Source organism: Tachyglossus aculeatus, chromosome 10 (assembly GCF_015852505.1).
Source record: "Tachyglossus aculeatus isolate mTacAcu1 chromosome 10, mTacAcu1.pri, whole genome shotgun sequence".
Classification (NCBI taxonomy): domain Eukaryota; kingdom Metazoa; phylum Chordata; class Mammalia; order Monotremata; family Tachyglossidae; genus Tachyglossus; species Tachyglossus aculeatus.
This window is the reverse complement of record NC_052075.1, coordinates 13619066-13637128: the sequence shown is the minus strand read 5'-3', so window position 1 is coordinate 13637128 and position 18063 is coordinate 13619066. Positions and strand designations below refer to the sequence as shown.

Genomic DNA, 18063 nt, shown 5'->3' with positions numbered 1-18063 from the left:
GGCATCATGCAAGCTCTGTATTATGAGAGTTGAACCTCAACATGTGCATGGCCACCCCTTTCAGTTGGCTTAGTCATATTTTAACATCCTAAGTAATACTTATATCCAGAGGAGGTTAATGGCAGCTCACATAGCCCAGTTTGAAGTGGCATTATAGCAGAACATCAAGCGCATAGTATATTTAACAGGAAATATGCAAAGAAGTTGTACTGAGCCCAAAGTTGGAATATTTGGCCATTAGCTTTTTCTGTAATAACCTTCACAGGTCACTCCACAATTACAGTTCAAGCAAACAGAGCCCTGAGGGAGACAAATCTGTTATATTTATGATTTATTGACAATTTTTGCAATGCCCGAGACCCTGCTCTCCCTCATAGTAAGGCCACATTCTCCTTGGCCTTGATGATGTCTGTTGCAATTATAATTGACTGAAAAAGCGGGAAGTCTCAAAAAGGTAAACTTTAAATGAGACCTGTAAAGGAGTCTTCTTCCTTGGAAGTAATATTTTGTTCAAATTGGCTAGAAGGTTCAGAAAGAAATACCCCCATGTAGAACATGAATGGTGTTCAGAGCTTGGTGTGAGTAGGAGATTCCCTTGACTCATCCAGAGATTTGCCCCACACAGAAGTGGTACTGCTTAGGAAGTGACCACTGAGATTTTCAGTCTCTTCTCCAATATAGGGGATGCACATCTACACAAGCGCACATATATGCACACCATCAAACCACTAGCTTGCTGCAGTCCTGTGTGACAGAAGTTGAAGGGGAAAGAAGATATGACATATGAATTTATAGTATGCACTAACTTTCAGAGAGTAGGAAAACACATCATTCAATCACTAAAAAAATCCCATGAATATCCCACTCGGTATTGATATATATAACCAACAGGAGGAAGCTATTTATTTTACTTTTCGTTAGTGGCAATGAAGTCATGCAACCGGAATGGATGGAATGGAATGATGGAATCAACACTCAAAGAAGCACAAAAAAACCTCTTACATGACCTTATCCAAAAAATCCACAAATTATTGATGAAGATAGTACTAGTTTTGGGCTTGGCCCTTATGTGACAAGAGAAAGATCTAATGTAATGCTAATCTATTTTGGGCATTCCCAAATGCTAATTTGTGCTATGTTATAATTTAAATAGAAAGGATGATCACTAGTAGGAGGACCAGGTTTTGCATTGACTTCTAGAGTTTTTAAAAACCCTAAACACTAAAGCAGAGTATATTCAGGTATATGGAGGGAATATTCTTTCATTCTGGATTCCTTTATGTATAAAAATCTGAAAGAAGCCAATACAAATGTCCTGGTGGAGTGGTTCTTTTAAAGCAAGATTAATACAGGATAAAAAATGAGCCCAAAATGAATTTCAGCAAATGACAAGAAGAGGTAGAGGTACTCTTCTGAATACTTCTGTGAGGAAATACCCCAAAATCTTGTTACCATTCGATGATTTTCTTGCAATGGCATTAGAACTTGTTAGAACTTGTCAAGATTGTTTTTTGTTAACACAGACTAATCTTGCTCATTTGGGGATCTTTTAGTGTTTCTTCCCTCCTTTGATTATTTAGAGGAAGAAGGTGTTGAAGCGTGGTGAGAGAAGGGTAAAATGTTTAACATGATTATCTCCAACTGGCAAGTGTTGCCAGTTTGCTTTTTTCTTTAGGTGCTAGTGTAAAATGAGAAGACACTTTCATTTGCATATGAGGATTCATCAGCTAACATCTCTCTTGCGGGAAAGGTGCTTGGAATGTTAAAAAACTTTGTGCTATGTATGTATGATGAGTGAGATGTGATTCACTGTTTTATCATACGATCTATAGAGGGAAGAGCTTCAGGGAAAATTGGGGGCTGATAAAATATTCCAAACAGTATTAAATCCAATGTTTTCAATAAAATCTGTTCTTATTCCTTTTTATTTTTCCTTTCGAAGGAGCATAAAATTAAATTATAACAAAGAAATGCTGACCTATATCATCTAAAATCTATCTCATGTTAATAGGTACTCATGATGCAGTATGGTTGGCTCAAACTGTCTGCCAGGGGATAGTATTTTTTGAACACTTCCTATGTGAGAAGCACTGTTCTAAGCAATTGGGAGAGTATGATACAACAGAATTAGTAGGCACAGCTTCTGCTATAAAAGAACTTACAATCTACTGGGAGAGACAGAAACTAAAATAAATTCTAGGTTGGAGAAGGAACAGAGTTTTAAAGGTAAGTATTACTGAGGAGAGAGAAGAGGAGGGAAAGGGTAAGTACTCAAGTGCTTAGGGGATGAGAACTCAAGTCAATCAAGAAATCAAACTGATTTCCTTTTCCTTTTCTATTCCCTCTACTTCTCAGTTCCCATTTGTGACAGCAACAAGGAATCTAGTAGTGCGTCGGGGAGGGGAAACACTGTTAATATTCTCCATCCCAGGATGCTTTCATGAAACTTGTAATACCCAATCCTGTGTGGAGAAAAATCTATCATACCAATGTGAATCATCCTATATTCTCTCATTCAAGGTCAAGTAAATAATTGCATGGTACATAAAAATCTCCTTAAATCTAAAAGCAGAGATATCAGATACCTCAAGAGACTAAAGGGCTTGGAATTGAAAAGCAACTGGAGGTAAGCTATTTCTTGTTTAAATAGTGTAAGAAATAACAATTATAGAGATTTAATATGCCATTTTTGCAAATGTTTCTTTTTCTCTTATTCCTTTTGAGTTAAAACAAGGAATGAGTTCTCTTCACTTCCTTTCAAATCCCTGTGTTCCTTAAATAGCCCAAACTCTTTAAAACTCAATTACTATGTGGCACAAATATTTTGTACTACAAAGAACAACAAAGAACAAAATAAATCAACTTCTGGTTGGGTTAGAATTGCTTGGACATGGAGAACCTTCTTGGTAGAATCTATTATTTGGCTGGCCCAGTGCTCCCACTTTTGATGTACAAAGGTCTGCTGCTGTAATTCCTTGCTGGATTTTTCTGCACACTCTAGAGAGGAATCCTAAGAGCTGCTCTCCAGATTCTTATATGCAAAGATATGAGAAGTGAAATGCAGTAATCTCTAAAATAAATAGAACTCGCAGCTGAAGAGCAATACACACTGGCAATTCCCCTATGGCACAATAGTTTTGAATGAAATGTTCCCAGAAGAAAATATATTCAGAGCAGAGCAGAGCAGAGCACGATTGTCTCCACATCATCATTTCCCCAACATAATGTGCAGGCAAGTCAATGGTAATAAAAAAATTGATTTTTTTAATACGCAAAGAAAATAGAGTTATTGGAGCAGTAACTAGATATAAAGGCAAGATCAGGATCCCTGATATGTAAGAAAAATACCCAAATCACTGCTACTGTGCAATCTTAAAATGACACTTGCACCTTATAAGAATTGAGCCTTATCTATTGAAAAGATGGAATGCCCTACCTCCACACATCTGCCAAACTAGCCCTCTTCCTCCTTTCAAAGCCCTACTGAGAGCTCACCTCCTCCAGAAGGCCTTCCCAGACTGAGTCCCCTTTTTCCTCTCTTCTTCTCCATCCCCCCATCCAATCTCTTTCCCCTCCCCACAGCACTTGTATATATTTGTACAGATTTATTACTCTATTTTACTTGTACATATTTACAACTATTTTGTTAATGACGTGCATATTGCTATAATTCTATTTATTCTGATGGCCGACTTGTACTTCCCAAGTGCTTAGTACAGTGCTCTGCGCGCTTAGTACAATGCTCTGCACACAGTAAGCACTCAATAAATACGATTGAATGAATGAATGAATGACGGTTTTGACACCTGTCTACGTGTTTTGTTTTGTGGTCTGTCTCCCCCTCCTAGACTGTGAGCCCGTTGTTGGGTAGGGACCGTCTCTATATGTTGCCAACTTGTTCTTCCCAAGTGCTTAGTACAGTGCTCTGCACAGAGTAAGCGCTCAACAAATATGACTGAGTGAATGAATATCGGGTCTGGGTGTTCGTTCTGGTCCTGCTCTTCCACTGGCTTGCTGTTGACCGTGATCGAGTCACTTTATCTTTCCAAGCCTCAGTTTTCGTATCTGTAAAATCAGAATAACAACTGTTTCCTCCGAGGTTTTGGTGAAGGCAAAATAAGGTAACATGATAGTGCCATAGAAAAATAACATGCACAACAAATTCAGGGTAATATTGGAAACCCATAGATGCTGATGCTACAAGTTATATGGGAAATACCATGATCTGAGTTGAAAGCCAAGGTACAGCAGGCCTCTGTCAATTGCTTAAAATTATTTTTCAGAGATGTAGCTTACTGAATATATATTTTTTTCATTTGGCTCGTTCTCAGGTACTTAGCAGAGCTCATAAAATCCAAAATGGTTGTACTGTGTACGCACACATGCAGACACACACACAGTCGCACACAGACATATATACATACATATATATGTCCCAAGATATGTCCCACTATATCTTGATTTGAAAGATATCAAATGAGAAATAAAAGTAAAGGGGATATTATAAAATGGACTCAATTTCTATAATCTACCTGACAAATTACTGTGTGCAGATATAACAGATATGAATTTCAACAGTTTTCAGGATACATAAAATATTGCCAAACAATTTCTGGACTACGCACACAGGGAACACACTAACAGTGTCTTTAGAAAAAAGGAAAAGAAAAAGAAAAAAGGAGCTTGCCTGATTGAACAAGGAATATAAGATCTCTAATGGCATCTAGCCTCCTACAACAAGGTTAGTCAACATCTGGTGTGATGTTTGACACTGAGAAGACATAGTCTTGACTGACTGGATTTTGGCCAAAAGCCAGAGGAAGCCATGAGTCACTTCTCATCAAACTGATTATGGTTACATCAGCAGAAGTTTTAATTTTCCTAAGGAGCTTGTTTTGAAATTGCTTATCCCAAACTGCGGTTTGAACTGCGCTAATGAAACCAGATTCTTCTCTCGCTTTCAACCTTTCTTCCATGGTAATGCACCTGAACCATTAAGAAATAAAATCTTCAATTAAAATAGCTTTCATTAAAAATACTGCCACATGAAAACCTTAATGAAAAAATATGTTATTACAGTTTAGCACTGGGAACCTCTATGAGTTCTGTCTCCTCAATGACAAAGGTGAAACAGCAGATACCAAAAATACGGAGCACCATCTGACTCTTTTTATATCTTCCCAAACTATCATTTGAAATAATAGACCATGAAAGACATGGCAGTGTTCAGTATTCAAAAACATTATAAACACTATCTCTTTGAACACCTTGAATAACTTGTGGATGTATTTTTATTTTTTTTATGGTATTTTTAAGCACTTTCTATGTGTCAAGCACTATTCTAAGCACTGGGGTAGATACAAGCTAATCAGGTCGAACACAGTCTCTGTCCCAGATGGGGCTTACAGTCTAAGTAGAAGGGAAAGCATGTATTTAAATCCCTTGGTGCAGTGGAGGAAAATGAAACACAGAGAAAATAAGTAACCTGTTCATAGTCACACAACAAGCAAGTGGTGGAGCTGGGCTTAGAAATTCGGCCCTTTGATTCCCAGAGCCGTGCACTTTCCACTAGGTTACACTGCTTCCCCTACTAATTAGCATGTAATACTGTCACGTTACTTGCAAAAGAGCAGCAAATTGCATTCCATGGTCCTGGACACTGGCAGAATCTCAGAGATCTTCAGGTTTCTATGAGTGCTTTTGTCATGTTAAAATGGTCTCTTGGAAATTTCCCCACAGAAATATCCATTTGGGGAATATTCCAAGTAATCAATCAATCAATCATATTTATTGAGCACTTACTGTGTGCAGAGCACTGTACTAAGCGCTTGGGAAGTACAAGTTGGCAACATATAGAGACAGTCCCTACCCAACAGTGGGCTCACAGTCTAGAAGGGGGAGACAGAGAACAAAACCAAACATATTAACATAATAAAACAAATACAACAGATAAGCACAAGCAAAATAAATAAATAAACAGAGCAACAAATATGCACAAACATATATACATATATACAGGTATATATATACAGGCAGATGGGATTTGAACCCATGACCTCTGACTCCAAAGCCCGGGCTTTTTCTACTGAGCCATGCTGCTTCTCTAAACTCTAAACTCAATGTGGTCAGGAAAAGTGTCTGTCAGCTCTGTTGGATTGTACTCAGCTTTATAAAAAATGAAGGTACAGAAGATATTTCCCCCTCCCTGCTCTCTTCAATACCCGTTACCAGTAGTAACACCAAAAGTCAGTAGAATTCAGACTACCAGCTCCTAGACAATGAACGGTTTCAGCCCAAGAAGAATCAGGCTTTGCTAAGAGCATTACATGAACAACCACCTCACAAGAATTCATCTATTTGGAATAGAATGGGTTTCTTTTAAAATTCCATTCTGCCCTCTTTCTGTAAGAAGAGATCTGCTGCGGAAGAATCTAGCCTCAGTTCAAATCCAAATATACATAATTGGATGTCCATACCCTAACCAAAAGTGTCTTATCTTATCCAAACGATTCAATACTTTGCTCACGCATCCATGTCTATTTTTCAAGCTAGCAAAGTAAATAACGTGATCCTGTCAGTCTCAACTTCTAGATTGTGAGCTCCTAGTGGGCAGGCATCATGTTTACCAACCCTATTGTACTCTTCCAAGTGCTTTAGCTCACAATAAGAGCACAATAAATACCACTGTTTAATGGACAGCATGAGTTTCTGTTGCCGTGCTCCTTATTGAGACTCATCAGTCTGGTGTTGATACTGACATTTCAAGTAAGGATACTGGTGTCCATATCCTGAGAAACAAAACAATGGATGCTCAGGTTTAGCCTTTCACTGACACACTTACAAAAGATACCATGAATACAAGATCCAGATACCAAGAATTAAAAGATCCAAGATTCAGAGGCTTCTGACATTCGTAGCATTATTGCAAGACAATGGGATTGAGGTAGATAATGCTGTCATCAATCAATGTTATTTAATTCATTCATTCATTCACTCAGTCATATTTATTGAGTTCTTACTGTGGGCAGAGCATTGTATTAACTGCTTGGGACTGTATCATACAATACAGTTTGACGACATGGTCCCTGTCCACAATGAGCTTACTTAGTATGGGGATCTCAGTCATGTGGTGGAAAACTGTAAGAGTTAGAAAATCCATCAGTAACTGTTGGTGATTCCATGCCCGCTACAACAGTAACTGAACATCAAAAAGCTGGATGAAACCTAGACATCTCAGATTTCTGTCTAGATTTGAGGGAAGGCGATCATTTCAGGATAACAGAGATTGCAACCACTGTCAAGAAGAAACACATCAAATGTAGAGACTGTGAAACCCATCACAAGTTTATATAGTTCTCAAGTTCTAGATGCTGGCTTAGCAGCCAGAATTCTGAATATCGGTGTTGGGGAAAGGAATATATACCTCTGGAGTTAATGAAGTAAATAAGGACTCAGTTGTTATTGGCTTTGATTCCATTTTAGGCAGGCAGAAATCACTTCTGCCACAGCAGGGGAGGAGTGGGACCTAGAAGAAGGGGTACAGCCTCATTGGAGAAGATTCAAGGCTCTTTTCCACCTTCCCCACCCTCTTCTTCCTCCACCACTCCTGCCTCCATCTGCTCATTCTCCATCTGGCTGTGGTCCAGCCCTGACTTTGCGAGGAAACAGAGGTAGGCAGAGGTAAGGAGAGGCCATAACAGTAAGCGGTGAGAAGCAAATGGAAACGAGGCTGTAAGTTCCTTGAGGACGGATTGTGTCTACAAACTCTATTGTATTGTACTCTTCCAAGTGCCCAGTACTGTGTGCATAAAGCATTCAATTGCCATTAACTGATTTTAAGACCAGATTTGGAGAAAAGGTGTCGGGGAGGACAGGTTTGGGGGACAGGGGGAGGTACCCAAAATCCAATAGCCACAAAAAAAAAACAATGGCTAAGGGGGACATGCAAATTCACAGGAGAGGGGTAGTGTGTATAAATTCTGAAGAACTTAGGAGGACAAAATTGGCTATTCTGAGGGGTGATGTTTTCTGAAGAATGATGCCCCCAGACACTCTGTTTTAGTAGTGAAGAAACTACATATTTGAATATTCTGAGAATTTAATATTTCAAGATGTCAGTAAGGATTTATACTCACATTTTTTTTCTCATGTGCCTGCCTTCCTCCAATTAGTCTAGGGCCTCCCTGTGGGCTAGGGTGGACTTGTCACAATTTGTAATTGTCCCAAAGCTTACTACAGTGCTCTGCATAGTTTGTACACAATAAATGTGAAGCAATCAATGATAATGAAAATAATGATAATAATAATCATAATATAATAAGAAGTAATATTCTTGTGCCATCAGATTGTCAGTAAGGATGTTTTCCCCTTCTAGACTGTGACCTCACTGTGGGCAGGGAATGAGTCTGTTGTTGTATTGTACTCTCCCAAGCACTTAATACAGTACTTTGCACACAGAATGTGCTCAATAAATATGACTGAATGAATGAATGTTTTAATATCTAGTAATAATAATGATGGCATTTGTTAGCACTTACTATGTGCAAATATGTTCATTCATTCATTCAATCGTATTTATTGAGCGCTTACTGTGTGCAAAGCACTGTACTAAGCTCTTGGGAAGTACAAGTTGGCAGCACATAGTAAGCACTTTACAAGTTCTATATATGCACTTTCCAGAATTTACTATCTAGTGGGAGAGAAACACAATAAAATTAGTTACAGAGAGTAGGAAGAAGGGAAAGGGGAAGTGTATTTCACTTTGTGATTAAGTAACAGGATATAATAATAATAATAATGGAACTTATTAAGCGCTATGTGCAAAGCACTGTTCTAAGCACTGGGGAGGATACAAGGTGATCAGGTTGTCCCACGTGGGGCTCAGTCAATCCCCATTTTACAGATGAGGTCACTGAGGCACAGAGAAGTTAAATAAGTTGCCCAAAGTCACACAGCTAACAAGCGGTGGAGCCGGGATTAGAACCCATGACCTCTGACTCCCAAGCCCAGGCTCTTTCCACTGAGCCACGCTGCTTCCCTGCCATGCTGCATGAGTGAGGGAACAGGATACAGCTGATTATCATTTTACAAGTGAGGAGACAGAGGATGAGAGTGCTTAAGTGGGGATTCCAGTGCTGCTTTGGGTCACATAATCAATTCTGGAGCCAGAATGATCATTCACAAGCTTTTAAGTTGCAGGCCAGGCCCTATTGATCACACACAATTACTTTCTCATTTTGGACTTGCATCACATGAAACGGAAGACTTCAATGATTAATTTGTGGAAAATGAGATAAATTAAAAAACCCTGAAATAAAGATACATAATCACAAATTCTGAAATAGGACAAGTAAAATGATAACTTCTAGCTGAGGTTTATGCTTATAAATATCTATCAACTTCTTAACCCATAGCTTTCTAAAAATGGATTTCTAAAGTTAAGCATTATCAACATGTTTACTAGTACATACACTATCCAAGAAACAACTTGGCCTAATGGGAGGAGCACAGGCTGGGAGTCAGGGGACCTGGGTTCCGATCCCAGCTCCACCACTTGTTGCTGTGTGACTTTGAGCAAAATGTATTCCATAAGAATCTGAGTACTTATGTTTTTGAACTATTCCCTTTTATGCTTAAAAACAAAGAGATAGAAAAACAAAAATCATGTATCTTCATGGTATTACATTACATTAGCACCCAGAGAATGCAGAGTCATGCTAACTACTAACAGGGCCATATATCACTCTTTTCCTAATAGCAGCCATTTTGAAGTCTTGCAGATACTTATAATAAAAACCATCTTTAGAAAAGAAATGTCATAATGTCAAAGTTATCGCATTTATTTTGTGCTTTACTTTGCATTACCAGCACAACCGTGGTGCCCAGCTAAGAAATAAAGGAAACAAACTGTTTCAGAAGTAGCCATTTCATATACATAGCCACTTGAAAGTCTTCATTTCTGAGATGTTTGTGATCAAAAGTCAGTGTTCTAATGGGCTAAATCAATTTGCCTGATGAATGTCTCACTCATTTCATGAATCTTTTGACAGACTGTCCAGACGTACATCAGTCCAGTAAAACTAATCCACAAATTTATAAAGCCACGGTCACATAGAGCATTTAAGATGTTCCTCTGCTCTGAGACATTTACTAAATGCTGAAGATTGCTGCTTGAACTAAAGTGAATTGTTCTAAATGGGTATTGTTCTAAATGGGTAACATGAGAAAATTTGGTTTGGGTCTAAAGGAAAAGTTTATCAGGGGCTGAGTCATAGTATGATGGTGGCATAAATGGGAATATAGCTGTAGTAAATTTAATGAGACAAAACTTTCTTGGCCAATTAAACAATGAAAATATACTGACTGTTCACTCATATCTCTTATTGGCTTCAGCATATAGTAGTGTCAGATAGCCATTTCCTATAGAAGCAGTTTTCCAGAAACAAAAATTGCCGAGTAGCTACATTTGCCCAAGAAACAACCATGGGAATTCATATGCCAGAAGCAAAGATGGTCACCCCAAGGAACTAAAGCTGCCAGAAACTACTGTGAATGTCCCAAAAGTATAGCCAATTAGGACTTTGAATAGGATAGGGATTCAGCTAAACAGATTGTCCCCAAATCATGGATTTTTAGGGCTTCATCTTTTCCTTGGCTCTGTAAAATTCAACTATTCTGACTAGTCTGGGGTTCACTGAGGTGTGATGGGAGGCTTCCTAATTATGCTAAATGAGAGAAACTGAGATGCTGCAAGTGAGAATAAAGAATCACCTGTCAGTATGCACCCCAGAATCACTAATCACATCAATACTATTTAGGTTATTTTTCCTTTGAACAAAACCAATAATGTTTCAAAGCATTGTCCAATTACAGTTTAGATATTTGACTACAAGGCTGTAAACACTCAAGTATCTGTCATATTCCAGATTGCTATTTTGGATTTACATCTGAGGTACAGCCTCTTAAACCAATTTGTAAGGCGGGAAGCTGGCTTCTTAATCTAAATTGTTCAATTTTAAAATGAATTTTTCATCATATCAAAGTATCCACCTGTACTTCTCCAAGGAAGAAAACAGTGGCCTAGATTGCATGTGCACTGTTGACATATTAAAATCACCAGTCCTTTCAAATTTCAGTGACGGCCCTATGTAACACCTGAGCTCTGAAGCCAAAGATCTTCATATGCTGATACTCTGAACTGTAACTAATGGATTCAACAGCTTCCACACTCAAAGCTCTAAGATTTTTTTTGTTGGCTCAATAATGCATTTTTTAATTTCCTCATGAGTCTAGTGGACTAAAACAGCGTTCTTATACCTCTAAAAGATTTTGTTTGATCAACGACAATATTCAAGTAAACATACCTGCTCTACGTTTTGTGGCATTAGGTTTAGGTAGTTTTGCTTTTCAGACCCAAATTCCTTTGGTATAATTGGCATTGCTTCAAATAGCGCTAGGTGAGGCACAGGCATTGAGATTTTATGGTTTATGATATACTGATGTCTTAAATAGTCTCAGAGAAAAGCCACAAGACTTAAGAAACATTCTCTGCCAACTAATCTACTAAACTGGGCAGTGCAATAGGAGCCTACTGATTCTTCCGAGGTGCTCTCTGATATGGCAAGGCATCTGATATCTCTCTATAGCACAGTCTTATTATACTGAGACTAAGTAAAGCAAGGAGATCTGCAAGAACTTCCCACAGAGAAACGGCAGGTTTCAGTTTCCTGTAATATTTATCGTTCTATCTCCCACCTCATTTTGCCAGATCCAGAGTCATCATTCTTCACATCAAATTTTGCTCGCATATCTTATTTAACATTGGGTTATAAAGTTAGTCATATGATTTATAGCTTCGCACATCTGTATTGCATCTTCCTTTTTCATTCCATTTTGCTGTGTATTTTCTGAGAATCAGATAAATATGCAGGTACATTTGGTAGGTTCCTGCCTAAATTCAATTGAACAGGATTCACAGGAACACTCCTTTGCACTCTGATTCTGAGCTAGAATGCTGCCCCTTCAAATAGATCTACCTGGGATCTGGAGAGATTCACCCTATTAGCGGGGCATTAAGGTGATTTCCTGTACTTTTGATCCAGTCCTGGGTGCTTTCCAGAATGTTCAAGATTGAGGATAATAAAATCCCCCAAACCAACCAAATTACTTCAATTAAATAGCAAAACCTCTTGACCCAAGATCTTACTGTAGCCTATCCTGTAGGCAACAACAATCCCTTGAGAAATGGAAAGCAAGAGAGAAAGAGACTTCAACTGAGGAAAAAATAATATAGAGAAGTAGGAGAAGCAGAATTACCCCTGGTTTTGCATTTAGTCAACATAAATCTCACAACCCTCTCCCATTAGTCCACCTTGAAAATGCATTTAAGGAAACTGAGGAGAACCTTCGAAATCACCTAACAAAAGTTAGTGAAAATTGGCCTAAATTCAGCCATTCTCTCAGGCTTCTCTGAATCAACATGGACATAGAATAAAATATTTCACTGTAGAAAATTATCCTTCAAAATATAACTAGATACTCTTTTTGTTAGAAGAAATACCATGTAAAGACTCTCTTGCCATGCCAAGACAGATTCACTTTTAACTCAGAGATTACAGACACACAAATGATCCCACCCTTTCAGACACAAGCAGTGTGGTTTATGAAACAAAAAAAGAATGGCAAAAAGTTTCCATGTAGCAGCTAATTCAGATTTAGTGAATTATAGTTTTAATAGGTTTAACTTGTGATGTTGGAGAAATTTAGTTGTTTTTCTTTCAAACTGCCCTAGATAACAACAACCAAAATAAGTATGTTCCTAAAACCAATCGGGAAATTCCTTGATTTTTAAAAATATTTTAGATTAAGAACACTAAAAAAAGACTTCATTTCTAAGAGCCAGTGAAATTTCAACCTCATTCTAGTGATTGCTACATATTTCATTTTCCAAATATTTTAATTTTAAATTTAAAAAATTTCCATTTAAATTTGCTTGCTATAGGGTACACAAATACAAACCAAATAGTTTCAGAACTACTAACTTGAAATATTTTCATGAAGACGTTGATATCATGAAACATATCATCAGTCCACCCTTCAATCCCTTAAATATAGCAAAGGAATGTGGTCAAAAATAATGATGTTTGTAGGACAGAATGTATCAAAAGTAAATTATGCAAAACCAGTATGTATTATTAGAGCAACACTAATCCCACATATATGTCAAATGTTGAAAAGGCAGAGATGGGGAATGTGTGACTGTGATTCTAAATTTACAAGCCCAATTACACAGCTTCTAGTCTTCCAAGTACCAAGAATAATCGAAGAGCTAAACTGTAGACCATTAATGTCAAAAAGGTATATTTCCTCAACACTTCTATGAAGTGCAGAAGTCATCTGTGGAGAACGTGTTTATGAGAGAATGGCCCTTGCATTGTGCATTCAGAAATGGATTATAATCAGAATCTGAAACAGGTCCAGAACAATCAGTTATGCAGCGACCCACTCTGTCACTCCCAAATGATTCTGAAATACAAATGGTTGCAGAGGGCCTAGTCTTGGAACAGTCAGAAATGGGCAGCTGTGCGGCTACCTGAGACCCATCATACCTGTTGGTTAATGGAGAGGCCTTAACAGCACTTTTCTTCCAAGCGTCTTGCCATGAGGAAAGGGGAGGAAGGGAAAGGTTGTGATGGCCGCAACACCTGGGGAAGGGAGATGGGGAAATATGTAAAGGGAAAGTCAGCAGCCTTTAAAATGGTGTCCACAGACCTGGCCCAAACTTTTTTTTTTTTTTAAATAATTGATGAGTTAAAGCACGAACACATAGCTGGTTCGTTTCTTCGATTTAAGCCCCTCATAAAGCTGTCTCCAGGGAAGTGTTTTAAGAGGTACTGGTGTGAAACTATTGGAACCTGAAAGCCTGTAGTTTTAGGACAATTGCTCTGGATGTGTTCCCACAGTACACACTGTTCAACAAACCTGCTTACACGGGGTTCATTTTTAGCACGGAGTAATCTCAACTCACCAATAGGACAATTATTAAAGCCTTCTTATCGGGGGGAAAAAACAAAACCAACAAACAAGTCACTTTATATACTTTTGAGGTTGTCTTTTGGCTTTTTTCATAAATTACGGAATATAAAGGGAGTGCTACTCCGAATGAAGGCATAAGGGAAACCTTTGTCTCCTGAATGTGAAAGCTCAATCTTAGTGATATTTTAATGCAATATTGGTGTTTATTATTTCTACAATGTATTCAGCATTTGATTGATTCAAGGCCTGGAAAATAGCATATAATAGAGAATCAGGTCAATAACCATTAGTTATTTTAAAAAATAGGGGAATGGTATTCCTCCCTATATGCATATTTGCATGCTCTAGACTGGAAGTTCTCTGTAGGTAGGGATCATGTCTACGAATTCTATTGACTCTTCCAAATACTTAGTACAGTACTCTGCACACAGTAATTGCTCATGCAATATCGTTGATTGATAAACTTCATTCTGCCATCATTTGTATCTTCACTGGCATTCTTAGAACAGTGCTTCACACATAGTAAGCGCTTAATAAATACCATCATTATTATTATTTTGGCTAGAACATTGTTAGGGAATTTGGGGGGCATCATTCATCCAATAACATCATCCTTTTTGGATGCAATCCATCACAGGGCTAGAAGAAACGACTCGTGTGCGTACATATAATGTCAAAATGGGAAGTTTATAGCGTGAGTTTGCCTTAATAGAGAAGGAGCGTGGCTCAGTGGAAAGAGCAGGGGCTTTGGAGTCAGAGGTCGTGGGTTCAAAAGCCCCCTCTGCCACTTGTCAGCTGTGTGACTTTGAGCAAGTCACTTCACTTCTCTGGGCCTCAGTTCCCTCATCTATAAAATGGGGATGAAGACTGTGAGCCCACTGTGCGACAACCTGATCACCTTGTAACTTCCCCAGCGCTTAGAACAGTGCTTTGCACATAGTAAGTGCTTAATAAATTCCACTATTATTATTAATAGGAGATTTTGCAAGAGCACACCCTGCATTAAAAAAACTGGATATGTAGAACATGCGTACTGAAAGCTTTGATAATGAGGATATTAAATAATGAATCTATACTTGAGGTTTCCTACTGTATTGCAGAGGGCCTAGTCTTGGGACTAAAAATAAAAAGGATTGCCAGAATTCTAAATAATATCTCAACTGGCAAGTAGAATTGCTTTATGGCTTCATTCAAAATCATATTTACTTTTAAAGTGAGTCTTTGCAGCCAGTAAATATCTTACTATAAAAAATAGAAAACTATCAAATATTTAGACAGTAAAGGGGGTGAATTTTTGCTCATCGAATGATAGCCAATTCTACTTAAAGTTTCATGAAAAAATTAATGCATTTATCTTCCATGAAACAATTGCTAATATAGTTTTTTTAAAAAAATCTACGCATAGTTTTTAATGAAGATATAGATTATCTGGTTGCACATTTTCTCAAATTCTAGTTGTTGCGAATCTATAAGTCCATTCCTATTCCTGATTGGTTCTGTCCTTTAACCCAAGTACTGACAGGAAAAAAAAAACAAAACCTAATCACTCAGTTCTTTATGGGGCTTTGGCATGCTATGGGCTTTTCTTAGTCCTGTTTGGATAAGGAGATCTCAGATTCCGATTTCATATTGTCTTCCATGGTTTACACATTATGTACTAGTAGTTATTCTCATCTCTGTCTGGGAGAGTATGACCCAACTGAAGTTTAAGCCTTATAGTTCTCAGACCTGGAGTTGAGAAATCTCAGAACTAATGATTTACCATAATAGGCTTGTATTTGTATTATTGTACTATAGAGTATCATTTGTATCATTGTACTGTATTTTGCTCTCCCAACGACTTAGTAAAGTGCTTTGAACTTAGTAAGTTCACAATAAATACAATCAATTGACTGATTTGAGGACTTTCAAGATGCATCCAGTGCTTCTAAAGGTAGTCTGGCCTTTAAATCTGTTCAAATCTATTTCTCTGGAACATGCAATTATATTCTGATAGTGAAATATATTTTTTGAGGATCTTTTGCTATAACTGTATCGCACTGTGATTTTTTTCAAGGAAAACTACTCATTGAATGCCTAAAAGCTACAAAAGAAAAAAAATCAACATTTGGCACATAGTAAAAGAATTAGGGTCAAAAAATTTAAAGGAACCACACAAACCAAAATGTAAGTAAAAATAACAAAAAGACCCTATTTTCTAAGATTTGTGGGAATTGATTTCAAAGGCTACAGGAAAATGCAAAGCAGATATGTATAACTGTGACCACCGGTGTGTGTTGAAGGCATTTTTGAAGTTATAAAATTTAGCCTGTGTATTAACTGAAAATAATGAAACTGCACTACAAAAATGACACATTTGCTTGTGCAGTACCTAATTTAGCATCATGTACATCCCACTGGATGTCGATAATGATGTCAGTTTTTTCGAATAGATACTCTACAACTTAGGGATCAAGGCCCCAGGATACCTGTTGGTCCTGTCTCTGTTTTTAGACTGTGAGCCCACTGTTGGGTAGGGACTGTCTCTATATGTTGCCAATTTGTACTTCCCAAGCGCTTAGTACAGTGCTCTGCACATAGTAAGCGCTCAATACGATTGATGATGATGATGATGTTCGTTGGGATATTATGAAGCTATCCCTCTTCTCTCAGTCTACAAACTCCACCTTTCTTGTTGTTAGTCTTTCTGATGTCTGGAAGAAACTGTCTCCAAGTTCTCTTCTCTCACTATGAGTTTAATTCCAAGCCTCTCTTCCTTATTTCAAAGAAAGCTACCTGATCTATAAAACAATTTTCCTAGAGCTGAGATTCTAAGTGATCTCAGTTTTAGGATTTTAGACCTGTAGGTAACTAAGAATTCCAAATGTTCTTTTTTTACAAATCTGGGTAGCATGAGATTTTTCTAATTTAATTGTGGAGATGAAACAGATATTATTTAACTTCATGTCAGTCCAGAGAGCTAACTTACTCAGAGATAGCTCACTATTTCTCTGAAAACATTGCTTGCCACGCTTTTCTATCTCTGCCAGGCAAAGTGCCTGTAAGATGATGGTGGTATTTGGCTGAAATGTGCTTTGCTGAGATTTTGCCCTTTACGACGTTCCAAAAAGCAAGCTGTGTGGTTTTATTTCTTTAAAACATCACTGGGTTGAGAAGCAGCGTGGCTCAGTGGAAAGAGCACGGGCTTTGGAGTCAGAGGAATCCCGGCTCTGTCAATTGTAAGCTGTGTGACTTTGGGCAAGTCACTTACCTTCTCTGGGCCTCAGTTACCTCATCTGTAAAATGGGGATGAAGACTGTGAGCCCACTGTGGGACAACCTGATCACCTTGTAACCTCCCCAGCACTTAGAACAGTGCTTTGCACACAGTAAGTGCTTAATAAATGCCATCATTATTTGGAGAAGCAGCGTGGCTCAGTGGAAAGAGCACAGGCTTTGGAGCCAGAGGTCATGGGTTTAAATCTCGGCTCTGCCAACTGTCAGCTGTGTGACTTTGGGTGAGTCACTTAACTTCTCTGCGCCTCATTTACCTCATCTGTAAAATGGGGATTACAACTGTGAGCCACCCCTGGGACAACCTGATGACTTTGTAACCTCCCCAGCGCTTAGAACAGTGCTCTGTGCATAGTAAGTACTTAACAAATACCATTATTATTATTATTAACAAGTTCTTATCAGATGAACAAACAACAAAAGAAACCAAAATATCCCACCGATGGTACTGCATGACTTGTTCTGAGCTATGGTAAAGGGGATGTGGTTTTCAAGTCGTTAAAAAGCAAACAAGACTAAGCACATTTTCTTTTTCTAGCAGGACACAGGATGGATCAATAACCACTGGGGATGCACAGTTTCAAAATGATATCTCTTCGAATTCCTAGTGCACTGAGGGCACTTTGAGTTAGTGAGTGTGTTCTAGGCATCTAATGTTATATTTCTGGTCGATTACCATTGTTAAATGTCCTTATTTCAACTGTTGAAAGTTCTCAACTTTAATAAAATGTTTGGACATTGAACCAATTACTGAACT

At 38.1% G+C, this 18063-nt stretch overlaps 1 protein-coding gene and 1 long non-coding RNA gene across 2 annotated transcripts in view; one reads left to right on the top strand and one right to left on the bottom strand.

Moving 5' to 3' along the window:
- Positions 1–18063, bottom strand: part of PCDH7 (protocadherin 7) — a 432112-nt gene that overhangs the window by 178520 nt on the left and 235529 nt on the right. The gene's annotated exons all lie outside the window — the stretch shown is intronic.
- Positions 2558–18049, top strand: LOC119933051. The gene is made up of 3 exons (XR_005452526.1): positions 2558–2626; positions 16091–16200; positions 17845–18049. It is a non-coding gene; the product is annotated as an uncharacterized LOC119933051 (long non-coding RNA).